At 35.3% G+C, this 13,246-nt stretch overlaps 1 protein-coding gene and 1 long non-coding RNA gene across 2 annotated transcripts in view; one reads left to right on the top strand and one right to left on the bottom strand.

Moving 5' to 3' along the window:
• Positions 1 to 13,246, bottom strand: part of iqsec1a (IQ motif and Sec7 domain ArfGEF 1a) — a 45,654-nt gene that overhangs the window by 17,561 nt on the left and 14,847 nt on the right. The gene's annotated exons all lie outside the window — the stretch shown is intronic.
• Positions 7,473 to 10,760, top strand: LOC141290893 (uncharacterized). Its single transcript, XR_012340241.1, has 4 exons — positions 7,473 to 7,539; positions 8,930 to 9,013; positions 9,278 to 9,367; positions 10,139 to 10,760. It is a non-coding gene; the product is annotated as an uncharacterized lncRNA (long non-coding RNA).

Genomic DNA, 13,246 nt, shown 5'->3' with positions numbered 1-13,246 from the left:
AATGGACCTGAGAGGGTGTCTGCACTGCAATGAGCTGCTTACATTTTATCCACAGACTCAAACACAAGACAATTTAACTGTAATATACACAGGGCTGAGACGGGACGGAGGATAAAATAGTATTAACTTCTCTGACCTCTGGTTTAAGATATAAAACAAGCCCAGTCTGCTAGACAGCTCTCAAAAGGAAAAACAGACCTTTCTTACACCTTTCTGAAAAATATTCCTATCAGTATCAGCAGAAGATCATGTCTTGTCAGTTTCAATATTTTCTATGAAATTAAAGTGGACTAGAATGCATTACGTTTTGTAAATGTTTGGTTGATAAGCAATAGTGTAGCAATGAATAAAGTGGATGACACAAAAGTCACTTTCAAACCAAACTTTCTGTGGATCAACAAGGTGAATTTGAATGATCAACACAACATCTGCACAGGGAAATTTTTCACCCTTAGTCCAAGAAACTTCCTTAAATTGGCATGTAGCATAATATAGCCAGCAGATGGCAGTACAGTCAACACAATCAGAAACCATGCCATGTAACTTGATCATGTTTAATATTTTTCCATTAACATCTGCCTCTGTCTGTCTGTCTCTCTGTGTGCTGGTACAATTCTAATCATATATTGCTGCATGCATAATCATATAGCACTGTTCCAGCTGTGAGAAAAGATGAAGACTCTACTGCTGCAGAAAAATACTGCACCTTCCCCTAGGTTTTATCTGATGAACGTCTGAGCTACTGAAAGATGTTGCAATAGTGTGCAAAGATGGCCTTCTGATGAACACCTCCATTGATATACACAGTTCAAAGGGTAATTCAATAATCTTCAAAAGGCATTCATTAGCATGTAATTTAAATTCTAACATTCAGCACAAGAAGTTCAGGTTGTATAGACAGGAGAAAACTATTCACAAGCAACATAAATGATGGTTAAAAATCTAATATTTAATGTAGTAATGTATTCACTAAGAAATCCATTTTAAGGGTATTTTTGTGGTCCTAAATAAAAAAGGTGTTGGAATATGGATAGTGGCTGTTCTCGCAAAATTAACATGTATTTCATTATAGGACAACATGTGATTAGACACATTATTAAAGGTTAGTTCACCCAAAAATTAAAATTAGCTCATTATTTATTCATCCTCCAGGCATCCTAGGTGTATATGACTTCCTTCTTTCAGACGAATCCAGTCGGAGTTATATTAAAAATTATCCTGGCATTTCCAAGCTTTAGAATTGCACGGACACTTCAAGGATCTGTAAAGAAAAATGTTGGAGGATTTTGATATAAGCCAAGAGGAGACTGGTTTTCCTTTGCTAAAGTATGGAAATTTAGCTTTCTTTGCTCCTGTAAACAAACGTTGCTTTGTGCAAGACTCACCAGTGCATTTGCAATGCTTAAGTCCAGGTCATCCACCCGGAAGAGCTTCTGTTTTCAACTAGTTGATGCAAACTAGATTAAAGTGATTTTGGCATCAAGCCTAAAATTTGTAGCTGCGCTGTACGAAAACGGTTTTATCTATCAACATGAAATCCATAACATTTTGTCAGCAAAGTCTGAAGATGATCTGACTCGATTTTGGTGAAAATTGGACAAACAGTATAGGACGAGTTTGAAAAAGTAAGTTTTCAACATCAATATGGCGGACAGGAAGTTCAGCCAACTATGGTATAATTGGTATCTATGTAGTCGGCATGACCCAAGGAATATTTTGAGACCACTAAAATAGGCTAATGCAATCTACAGTTATTAGCATTTTTGGAAATGTCATATTTAATGGTAAATGAATGGTTTATTACCCTTGACCAATAGGTTGCGCTGTTACCAAATTGATGTGGTGTGATCAGTGTGAGGTGACAATGGCACAGACAAAATTTGGTGTCAATATGTCAAAGCTTTGCAGAGATACAGCCGCATCTTTCCAGCAAATTCGTTAATGCGTTAAACGAAAACCATGTCATATATCGACACGAAATCCATAACTTTTTGTCAGCATGGCATGAAGATGATTCGATTCAAATTTGGTGAAAATCAGACCAACAGTCTAGGAGTTCGAAAAAGTAGGTTTTCAACATTAACCAAAATGGTGGACAGGAAGTTCATCCAGTTATGGCATAAGTGGTATCAATGTTCTCGGCATGACCCAAGGAACATTACGATAAGCCATTTTCATCAGAAGTTATTAGCATTTTTCAAAATGTTTTTATAAATTTTGACCACAAGGTGGCAATTTTTGATTTTTTTGATTTATGACAAAATTGTCAGACACCCAAAATGGCTGACATGGGAATTGGATATGGTTCAACTCCGCATCCTCCTCCGAATCTAACAAGACCAGTTTTGATTTTTGGCCAATCCATTGAGAAGTTATAAGCAAAAATATAAATTTTTCATATCTCCTGACCACGAGGTGACACTGCACCAAAACACTGCAGGTAGCCTCAGGTCATGCATGCATACACACACCAAGTTTGGTCACAATACACCAAACTGTTGCAGAGATGTAGGCTCATCTCCTTGCTTTTCTTAGGATTCATTCACATGCAATTCGAAAACAGTTTGACTAATTAACTTGAATTCCATAACTTTTTGTCAGTATGGTCTGAAGACAATCTGAGCCAATTTTGGCGAAAATCTGACAAATCATCTAGGACGACTTTGAAAAAGTAGGTTTTTCGAACAATTAAAAAATAAAATAAAAAAAAAACCTTACGATTTTTAAACATTGGTGTTCATTTCACCATGAGCAGAGGATTTTGAGAAAAAAATTATTTGGATTCTGTGCCTTACGATTCAAACGTTATTACCGTAATATTAGTGCAGTTTTGGACAAGTGGTGGCGCTAGAGAGTTTGTGTTAGAGACTCCAAATTTTCTGTGGCTAATGTTGAGACTGTCCTCTATCAGTCTGCCAAATTTTACAACTTTCCCGCAAGCGGTTTTGTGGGCTGCCATAGACTCAAGAGTGGAAGAAGAAACAGAAGAAGAAGAAGAATGGCAACGATTTCGATAGGTGCCCTTTGTACTTTCGGTGCTTGGCCCCTAATTATAAAAGCGATGCCCTCCTACACACTACCCAATACTTTATTTTAAACTTTTAGATTATTACCTTCATTGTTATTGAAAATAAATGCCTTTCCATTGTGCTGTCATATTTGAAAAGGGAGAAAAAAAGTTTGTCAAAAGGCGGTTGATCTCATCAAAAAGACCTCAACACTTGCTTTACCATCGACACCATTGAAAACATTGTTTAATGATTGCCTTCTGTAGTGTTGACTAGCCCAATCACACGTTGGTGGGCAGAGTTAGTGTAAATAGCTTCTGCCAACAAGTCAGGCTATTTGCACTCAGTGTAAATACACACTCCGAAAAAGGCAACATTTTATAGGACACTATTATTGTTATACTGTAATAAATTATTATTTTTTTATGTTTTGTAAATTCAATTTATTAGAATATTACAATTTAACTAACTATTAAAATGCAATCCAGAAAAATGTGGGAAAATTTAAACTGAATTAGCGAAACAATAAAATGGCCCTCACTATACAGACACCAGCATTTCTGGTTTGGAGGCCTATCTCTCTCTCTCTCTCTCTCTCTCTCTTTCGAGTGCATGCTGGGAGTGAGTGGGCGGAGCGTGGTGAGTGTGAGTGCTTGCCGACTGTGGCTGGTAAGAGTGCTTTTATTTTCAAACTTTTTCTTTTTCTTTTTTCTTTTGTGAGTATTTTAGTTTTTGTTTGTTTTTGTGAGGATAGTCTGCTTCCAGCATTTTTTGCTGGGAAGCATGGCGATTCCAAACACAATGGTTTTTGAAAATTTAACTCGGCGGCATGGAGTGAAAATTGATTCAAACGCTAATGTGGAAGATGTTTGTTTGGCTGTGGGAGACGTTGTGGGTCACGAAAACATTGTGTCCGCTTCGCGAATGAATAGTGCGTTTGTGCTATTTTTTAGTACTATTGAGAAGGCGAATGAAATAGTGCAAAAAAGTGTTGTAATCAAAGGTTCACTCATGCCGGTGTTTCCTTTGAGCACTCCTGCCAAGAAAGTAATTATTTCAAATGTCCCTCCGTTTGTGAAAGACGAGATGATCGTGCAGGAATTGTCACGATATGGAAAGATAGTTTCCCCGATCAGGAAAATTCCGCTTGGCTGTAAATCGCCTTTAGTGAAACACCTTGTTTCTTTTAGGAGACAGGTGTTTATGATTTTGAAGAATGGCGAGGATGAACTTGACCTGGTTCTTAAATTTAAAATAGAAGGTTTTGATTATGCTGTCTTCGTATCATCTGATACAACGATCAAATGTTTTGGCTGTTCAAAAATCGGACATCTGAGTCGTAATTGCCCTGAGAAAATGAACGCGAACACAGAGCAGATTGATGCAGTAGGTAAAGCGGGGAGCGCTGTTGATGAATCTAGCGCACAGGTGAATCCCGCAAATACACCGAGCGAACCGCTAAAGGGGGTGAACAGCGCGGAGGCGCAGGTGTCGTGCTCTACTGTTGGTGATGGCGGTGTTGTGTCGGAGTCTGTGGGGTTGAGTACATTATCTTCTCTGCTTGTAGAACAAGACAAAGAAATTGTAAAGGAAGATCTGAGATTGGATGATTGTGGATTGGATATGGAAGTTGAATCAACTTTTAAAACACCAATTAAAAGAAGAAAGAGTCGAAACGATAAAACCAGTAAACAAATCAAAATAGATGCCGCTGCTGAAGAAGAAGTCATAGCTTCTGACGATGATGATTCTGATTCTTGCGTTTCTGTGTGTTCAGAGGTTTCTGCTTGTTCTCAAAACGAAGCAGTAAATGTTTTGTACAAAGCTGAAGACATTAGTGTTTTTCTTCAGGAAACAAAAGGGTTAAAAGGCGTGCAAATTGAGGACTATTTTCCTAATAGTGAACAATTTGTGAAAGATACCCGATACTTGATAAAAGAAGGGGCTTTCGCAGATCTTGAAGTGTATCGTTTACGGAAATTTGTAAACAAGTTAAAAAAGAAACTAAATCCTAGAGATGATAAGAATGCCATGGTTTAAATCTTTAGGCCTGCCTTTTTTTATCATATGTATAATATCTGTCTTTGTTCATCTGAGTTTCTTGTTGAACCTAAATAAAACTATGAGTCAGCTAAAAATTGGAACTGTCAATGTAAATGGAGCTAGAGATGTTCGTAAAAGGATGATGTTGTATGAATATATAAATCAGAAGTCTGTTGATGTCATGTTCATACAAGAAACGCATAGTGATGAAAGAAATGAGGTGGACTGGAAAAGAGAGTGGGAAGGTCAACTTTTTCTTAGTCACAAATCCTCTGTAAGTGGAGGTGTTGCAATTTTATTTTCTAAAAATATGGCTCCAGTATCTTTTGAATCTGTTGAAATAGAAAAAGGTCGCTTTTTAAAAGTTATTGTTAAATTTGAAAAAATTGTTATGGTTTTTTTAAATATTTATGCTCCTAATAATGGAGTAGAAAGAGTTTTGTTCTTAAATTTAGTCAACACTACTTTGAAAAGCCTAAATACAGATGATTTTTTAGTTTTGGGGGGAGATTTTAATTGTACTGAGAATGATAAAGTAGACCGAAATCATTTAGAACCGCATGTTGCATCTCAAAGAGTTATTAAGCAACTCGTTCAAACTTTTGATCTCTGTGATATATGGAGGAAAATGCATAAAAAATTAAGGCAATATACGTGGGTTCATTGTAAAGATAATTCATTGTCTTTGGCACGTCTTGATCGGTTTTACAGCTTTAAGCACCAGTTCAATATTTTTAAATCTTGTCAAATTAACCCTGTAGGATTTTCAGATCACAGTGCGGTTCTCTGTTCTGTATTAGTAAGTTGTGTGAAGTCAACCAGCGCCTATTGGCACTTTAATACATCTCTGCTTGAAGACAAACATTTTAAAGATTCTTTTATTTTTTTCTGGGATGTTTTTAAGCAACAAAAATATTTATATAGTTCTTTACAACAGTGGTGGGATTGCGGGAAAATACAAATCAAAAACTTTTGCCAGCAATACACTCTTAATGTTACAAAAGAAATAACTCGATCATTGAATACTTTAGAGACTGAGATAGTTGATTTGTATAGTTTGTCTGCATCTACAGGCAAAAAGGAATACATTGAAGCTTTGACATTAAAGAAAACTTTATTGGCAAACCTGTTGGACATTAAGGCACAGGGAGCGCTGGTTCGCTCACGTTTCCAGAATATCTCACAAATGGATGCACCTTCTAAATTTTTCTTCAGTATGGAGAAAAAAAATAGTCAAAGTAGAATAATTCATTCCTTGCTTTCTGATACAGGACAGGAATTAACTAAACCCTCTGAGATAAGAGAAGTTGTTGTACAGTTTTATAAAAAACTATATACAGCTGATCTGATAAATGAGAAGATGACTATTAGTGGTTTTTTTGAAGGTCTGCCAAAACTTGATGAAGAGAGCAATGAAAGTTTGCAACAACATCTGACAGAACAAGAATTTTATACAGCAATGATGGGCATGGAGAATGGGAAATCTCCCGGGATTGATGGGTTACCCATTGAATTTTATAAAACTTTTTGGCCCGTTTTAAAAGAAGATCTCTTAGCAGTGTTTGATGAAAGCCTTATTAATGGGGTTCTTCCCCTTAGCTGTAGAAGGGCAGTTATCACTTTATTGCCCAAAAAAGGTGATCTTCAAAATATAAAAAATTGGAGGCCTGTTTCTCTCCTGTGCTCAGAGTATAAAATCTTGTCTAAAACATTAGCTACACTGTAACCGATTTTTGTAATTTGAACAGTATTTTACTGTAATATCTACAGTAAGATACTGTAAAATGTATATACAGTATTTTACTGTAAACTGCAAAGGATTATGGGAAAATATATGATCACTACTGTAATTCTCCACTACTGTAAATCCGTTTACAGTAGTGAACTTGCCCGCGAAAAATTGACCAATGGCAAGGGAGATTTTTTTTTCTCCTGTTGAGAGGAAGTGGTGGTAAAAAGGACAAAAGAGATATGTTGCATCAATAACTCGACAAAAAGGTTAGTATATTATTTCTGTTTTATGAAAAACTGAACAGTTTTAATTTGTTTTCACTTGTTAACAGCAAACTAACAATATTCATCGTGTTTTTCATGTCGGTAGCCTTTTTTTTCTGACTGACGGCCGGGGCGCCGCCATAACGGTGAAAACATGGACTGTTGAGTAAATTAAGGTGACCTATATTAGTCGAAATAAACTTTATTTAAACTGAGAAACACGTTTGTATATTCGGCTGCCCTTTAATGCAAGTTTTCGTCTGACGAGCCCTTACTCAAGCTTAACAGCAAACTGAGGTGAAATACTGAGGTAAAGTGCGTTAAGCAACACCACTGTTTCTGTGGGGATTTTAAACTGTATTTTCAAGCCCTTCTTTTGTTTGTTATTTTCAAGTTTCTGGTCTGGATGTCGTCTGTAACGTCGGAGCGCGGAGGTGTATTTTGGATCTTCTTCTGTGAATGACTGCCATAGTATCGACGATAACATGAACTGGTAAGCTAATAATGTCAGTAAGCCGAAGTTGACAAACTTAACGTTAGTCACAGAGCAGCATAATATCTTTTAAACGCTGCCTCTATATAGCTAGCAAGGTAATTCTCTTCAAATGATGTTTAAGTAAGAAATGTGTGTATGAATGTCGTATGTAACTTTATAGACGGTCCCTTCAGTGACAGACGTGACATAAACAGCGCGCTAACATGAAACACTGAGGTAAAACTAGGGCTGGGAATCGATTCCAAAAAGAATCGATTCCTCGATTCCGAGGCATTGGGAATCGAGAGTCGATTCCAACGTTTGGAATCGATCCTCTCATGGGGAATCGACTCCTCATTCAGAGCCGTTTTCAGTTCATCAAAACTTACCTCTTAAACGGAAGGCTGCATTCCATGAAGGCTGCATATTTCGGCTGCAAGTCATCAAACGTCGATTGACGAAAATAAACGTAATAAAAACGACTCATTACTAAACTCGTCTGAGTTTAAGGATGCAGCCTTCAGTTTGAGAAGCACCCATTAATTTGCCTCTTGCTCGCTAATAGTTATAGTCTGATACATTTCCACAAAAAGATTCGTTCGAATAGATCATTTAAATGAACCAGTTCAAAAAACGATTCAGATGTTATTTTACGGGAGAACAGGCTCATGATGTCCACAATTTTGAGCGCTGCACGACAGAATAGATCATGACGTGTCTTGATCTTATTTACATCTTAAATAAATGCTATTTTTAATCTCTCTATCAGCCAATGATAACTCTGAAAGAAAACGCAGAGAGCTCGTATCAGTGGCCGAGAGCGCATCTGATTGACAGCTACACCACGAGCTCTTATATCATCCTGCATTTATTGCGAAATTATATCTCTTATATCAGTGTTGTTGTTAAAGTTCTGTTTATTTTGTTTCAGTGTATAGTTTGCTAATTTTGTCATTTTATACACGTCACGTCTTATTTTATTCATTCAATAAATGCATGTCCACTGCTGAGCTGTAGGTTAGGACTAATTTCCTGGGCAATGAATTACAATTTGAAATCAGTCAGAGCTACAGAAAAATAATATATATATATATATATATATATATATATATATATATATATATCTTTTTTTTTTTTTTTTACAAATGAAGCTTCATATTATGAGAAGGTAACTTTATACGACCTTTACATCCTGTATTTATTGCGAAATTAGCTTCTAAAAAAACTAAAAAAACAAGAATCTAAAAAGAATCGAAACAACAGTGAGGAATCGATTCTGGAATCGAATCCAATCGATTCCAGAACCAGGAATCGGAATCGGAATCGATTCCAAAATTTTCGGAATCGAACAGCCCTAGGTAAAACTGAACACCGCGGTTAACTGCATCTTTTGTGTTTTATTTTCAAGTTTGTGGTCTCGTGGTCATGTCGTCTGCATCGGAGGTGTATTAGTCTTTTCTGGTGATTGCCCTCGTCGCGGTGCAAACAACAGGTGAGCTTCCCCTTTCATCAATTTAACTAAGTTAATGTTAACGTTACTAAATTAGCCAAATTAGCCACAGGCTGCTGTTCTCCACTGACTTGCAGAACAGGTTAACTTTTTAAAGAGAGTAACGGGCTAGCAATATATTTGCTAATAAATATTATAAATGTTTATTTTATTAAAAATGTAGATTTTATTACTGTACAGTAGTTGTCTTTTCTGATCATAAACTATAGTAACACTAAAAGGGTGTTGTGACACTGTCTGTTACAGGAGATTTCTCCAAGCACTAACTGGATGCTGACCATCAGGGGCAGAATCATCATACAGCCAGCTGTCCATTTTACAGACATGCAGAATCAGGTAACCCAAAACATTTTTGTTTTACATTGCATTTACATTCATGCATTTTTCAGATGCTTTTATCCTAAGCAAGTTATATTGTATTTAAAGTACACATTTGAAAGGTTTTTATTTCCGGGGAATGTTTTTTATTACCATGTCTTGTCACATCAAGATTGAGTTTGCATGCACATTAAAATTATTTCTATTAAACCAGCATTTAAACAGCAAAATGCAGCTGCTTCAGGTATCTTTAACTTACTGTAACCTTTAAATTCATAATAGCAATCTTACCGTCTGTCAATTTAGATTATTGTTACTGTAAAGCAACAATTAGAGATTTTTAATCATAGTAGGCTTATTATATGCACAGACTTTCTAGGAAACACACGTTTAGAATGTTTATATGAACAGATTGGTTAGCATTTAGCATGGTCTGTGGCAGACTTTTGAGTGTCAGGGCAACAAAATTCAATAAACAAGAATGTAATATTAAGTGATTTAAATCATGAAGAAAGTATTGTCTTTTTGCTCCATTTAGTAAAAACGGTTCTTAACAAAGCCATGTTGTGCATCTCTGCACACAGCAGTGTTTCATTACTGAATGAATTTACCTTTTTTAAACACCTAGAATCAGTGACTTACTGACCCATTCATAAAATTCTTTATAAAAAATTTCAAGAAAAAGTTTCTTCAGTTTTTTTTCTTACTACTGCGTTCGTATGTAGTATGCAGCACCAAGTTTGACAGTTGAGGCAAATTCTTTAAACACTGTTTTTCTTGTGCTTGCAGGTTTGTTCAGACAGTCAACCTTTGTGGCAGCAAATGCATTGACAGTCACAGATCAGATGGACTTCTGGAAAGAGGGTGCAAACAACAAGCATCAGCCTGAATCCCATTCTGCCGTTTCTCATCAGAGAGCTTGTCAACTTTGACTCAAAACTACTAAAATTTAACACAACACAAACACATTTTTACTGTATAATTTTATTTTATTTACACTACCAGACAAAGCTTTTGAACAGTAAGATTTTAAATGTTTTTAAAGAAGGTCTCTTCTGCTCACTAAGCCTGCATTCATTTGATCCAAAGTACAGCAAACACAGTACACTTTTGAACCATTTTTATTATTTAAAATAACTGTTTTCTTTTTGAATATATTTTAAAATGTAATTTATTGCTGTGATCAAACCTTAATTTTTAGCATCATTACTGCAGTCACATGATCCTTCAGAAATCATTCTAATAATTTGATTTTCTGCTCAAAAACTATTATTATGATGTTGCTGAAATTATTATAATGCTAAAATACATTTTTTTTCAGGTTTCTTTGATGAATAGAAAGTTCAGATAAACAGCATTTATCTGAAACGGAAATAGTTTGTAACATTATGAATGTCTTTATTATCACTTTTGATCAATTTAAATCATCCTTGCTAAATAATATCTTTCTATTCATCAAAGAATCCTGAAAAATCTAAAAATTAAATAATGTTTATCAGCATACTAGAATGATTTCTGAAGGATCATGTGATACTGAAGACGAGTAATGATGCTGAAAATTCAGCTTTGATCAAAGGAATAAATTAAATTTGGATCAAATTAATGCAGGCTTGGTAAGCAGAAGAGAATTCTTTAAAAAAATCTTAGTGTTCAAAAACTTATGACTGGTAGTGTACTTACTTATTTTTGCTTTTCAGTATGTGTATGTTTGCCATGATACAAAGTCTCTGTACTTTTAAAAAGAAAATGTTCAACAATTAAAAAGAATATTATCAGAACTAATGCTTATGAGTTATTGTGATTTTTATGGGGTTGGGGTGGTAAAAATCTTGAATTACAGTGCTGTAGGTTAATTGGATTGTTTTTACAGGTAAAAAATGTTTAAAATAAATGAAAATAAACTCTATAGTACTGATACTGTAATTGAAAATACAGTAAAAATACTGTAATTGAAGATACAGTAAAAACACTGTAAATTAAATTACAGTAAAAATAATGTAAATGAAATTACAGTAAAAATACTGTAAATGAAATTACAGTAAAGACCTTTTAGTACTGTAAATGCACTTACAGTATTAATACTGTAAACATTTTTACAGTAACTTACTGGCATCCAGCTGCCAGTAAGTTACTGTAAAATTTACAGCAAACTTTTTACAGTGTACAAGATTGAGTAAAATAATAGGGAAGGTGATACACTACGATCAAACATATTGTGTACCAAATAGGTCGATTTTTGATAATATAACTTTGATCAGAGATGTTTTAGAAGTTTCAAAGTTGTTTGGTATAAATATTGGTCTTATTTCTTTAGACCAAGAGAAGGCTTTTGATCGGATTGAACACCTTTATTTGTGGCATACTTTACAAGCCTTTGGTTTTAATTCACATTTTATTGATATGATTAAAACGATGTACTGTGAAATTGAGAGTGTGATTAAAATTAATGGTAGTTTGTGTGCCCCCTTTAATGTACAAAGAGGGGTTCGACAAGGTTGTGCTATGTCTGGGCTATTATATGTGCTGGCTATAGAACCACTGCTGTCTATGTTACGAAATAAGTTAAAGGGGTTAACATTGCCACAGTGTAATAATGTTTTCCATTTATCTGCATATGCTGATGACGTTATTGTTTTTACAAATGATAGTGATGATGTTAAAATGTTACAACAAATTGTTAATGATTTTAAGGACATTTCATCAACAACTGTAAATTGGGGAAAAAGTGACGCTTTATTGATTGGTAAATGGGAAGGAGGAAATCCCACTCTGCCAGGAGGCTTATTATGGAAAAAAGATGGGTTAAAATATCTTGGTGTTTTCTTAGGCAATGAAGCTTTCATGCAGAAGAACTGGGAAGGAATGGCAGATAAAGTAACAGGACGTTTGAAAAAATGGAAATGGTTGCTTCCTCAGTTGTCTCTTAAAGGACGTACACTCGTAATCAACAATCTTGCGGCTTCTTCCCTGTGGCATAGACTTGCATGCATTGACCCTCCAGTTGGTCTCTTAGCAAAAATTCAAACAGAAACAGTGAACTTTTTTTGGGACAATTTGCATTGGATCCCTCAGAGTGTTTTGTTTCTGGCTAAAGAAGATGGAGGCCAAGGCCTAGTGCATTTGTCAAGTAGATGTGCTGCTTTTCGTCTTCAGTTTTTGCAGAAGTTTTTGACAGGATCTGAAAGACTGGTATGGAGACCAGTGGCCCAATCCATTTTACACAGAATAAATGGATTTGGCCTGGACAATGTTTTGTTTTTGATGGACTCCAAAAAATTTGATTTTAGAGGAGTTCCTGTTTTCTATCGAAATCTCTTTAAAATATGGAGTCTTTTTAAGTCTCAATGGATGGAACCATTAATGTCTCTGTACTGGTTACTTGAAGAGCCCATTGTGTGTGGAGCACGTCTCGATGTATCTGGTGACGAAATACCAGGTCTTAAGGATTTGTTGTACAGAAGTAGATCTCTACAGTTGAAAGACATTTTAAATAAAGCAGGTCCTGATTTTAGTGATGTGGAAACAGTTTCAGCCTTTTTAAAGGTAAAATCTGCACGGTATATTAAACGTTTTTTAGATAAACTGCAAGGGGCTTTGAATGTACATGAAAGAATTTTACTTGATGAGTACAAAAAGAAATGTATTTTTCCAGATTGTGAAGATTTTTTCCCAGATATAAGTATTGTACCTGATCTTTCTTCATTTAATGACATTAATTCCTTGTTGAAGAAGGAAATTGATGTGCAAATTGACTTCTTTGAAGTTAAAGGGAAAGCATTGTATAGAAGCATTGTGAAAGTGACGAATATTAAATGGTTAAATAGAAGTGATACAGTATGGAGAGACACATTAGAGATCACTGAAAAAACAAAACCAGTGTGGAGGATTTTGTATAAA

This window comes from Garra rufa, chromosome 18 (genome assembly GCF_049309525.1).
Source record: "Garra rufa chromosome 18, GarRuf1.0, whole genome shotgun sequence".
Lineage (NCBI taxonomy): Eukaryota > Metazoa > Chordata > Actinopteri > Cypriniformes > Cyprinidae > Garra > Garra rufa.
The sequence above is the reverse complement of the archived record's forward strand: the minus strand, read 5'-3'. Positions and strand labels throughout refer to the sequence as shown.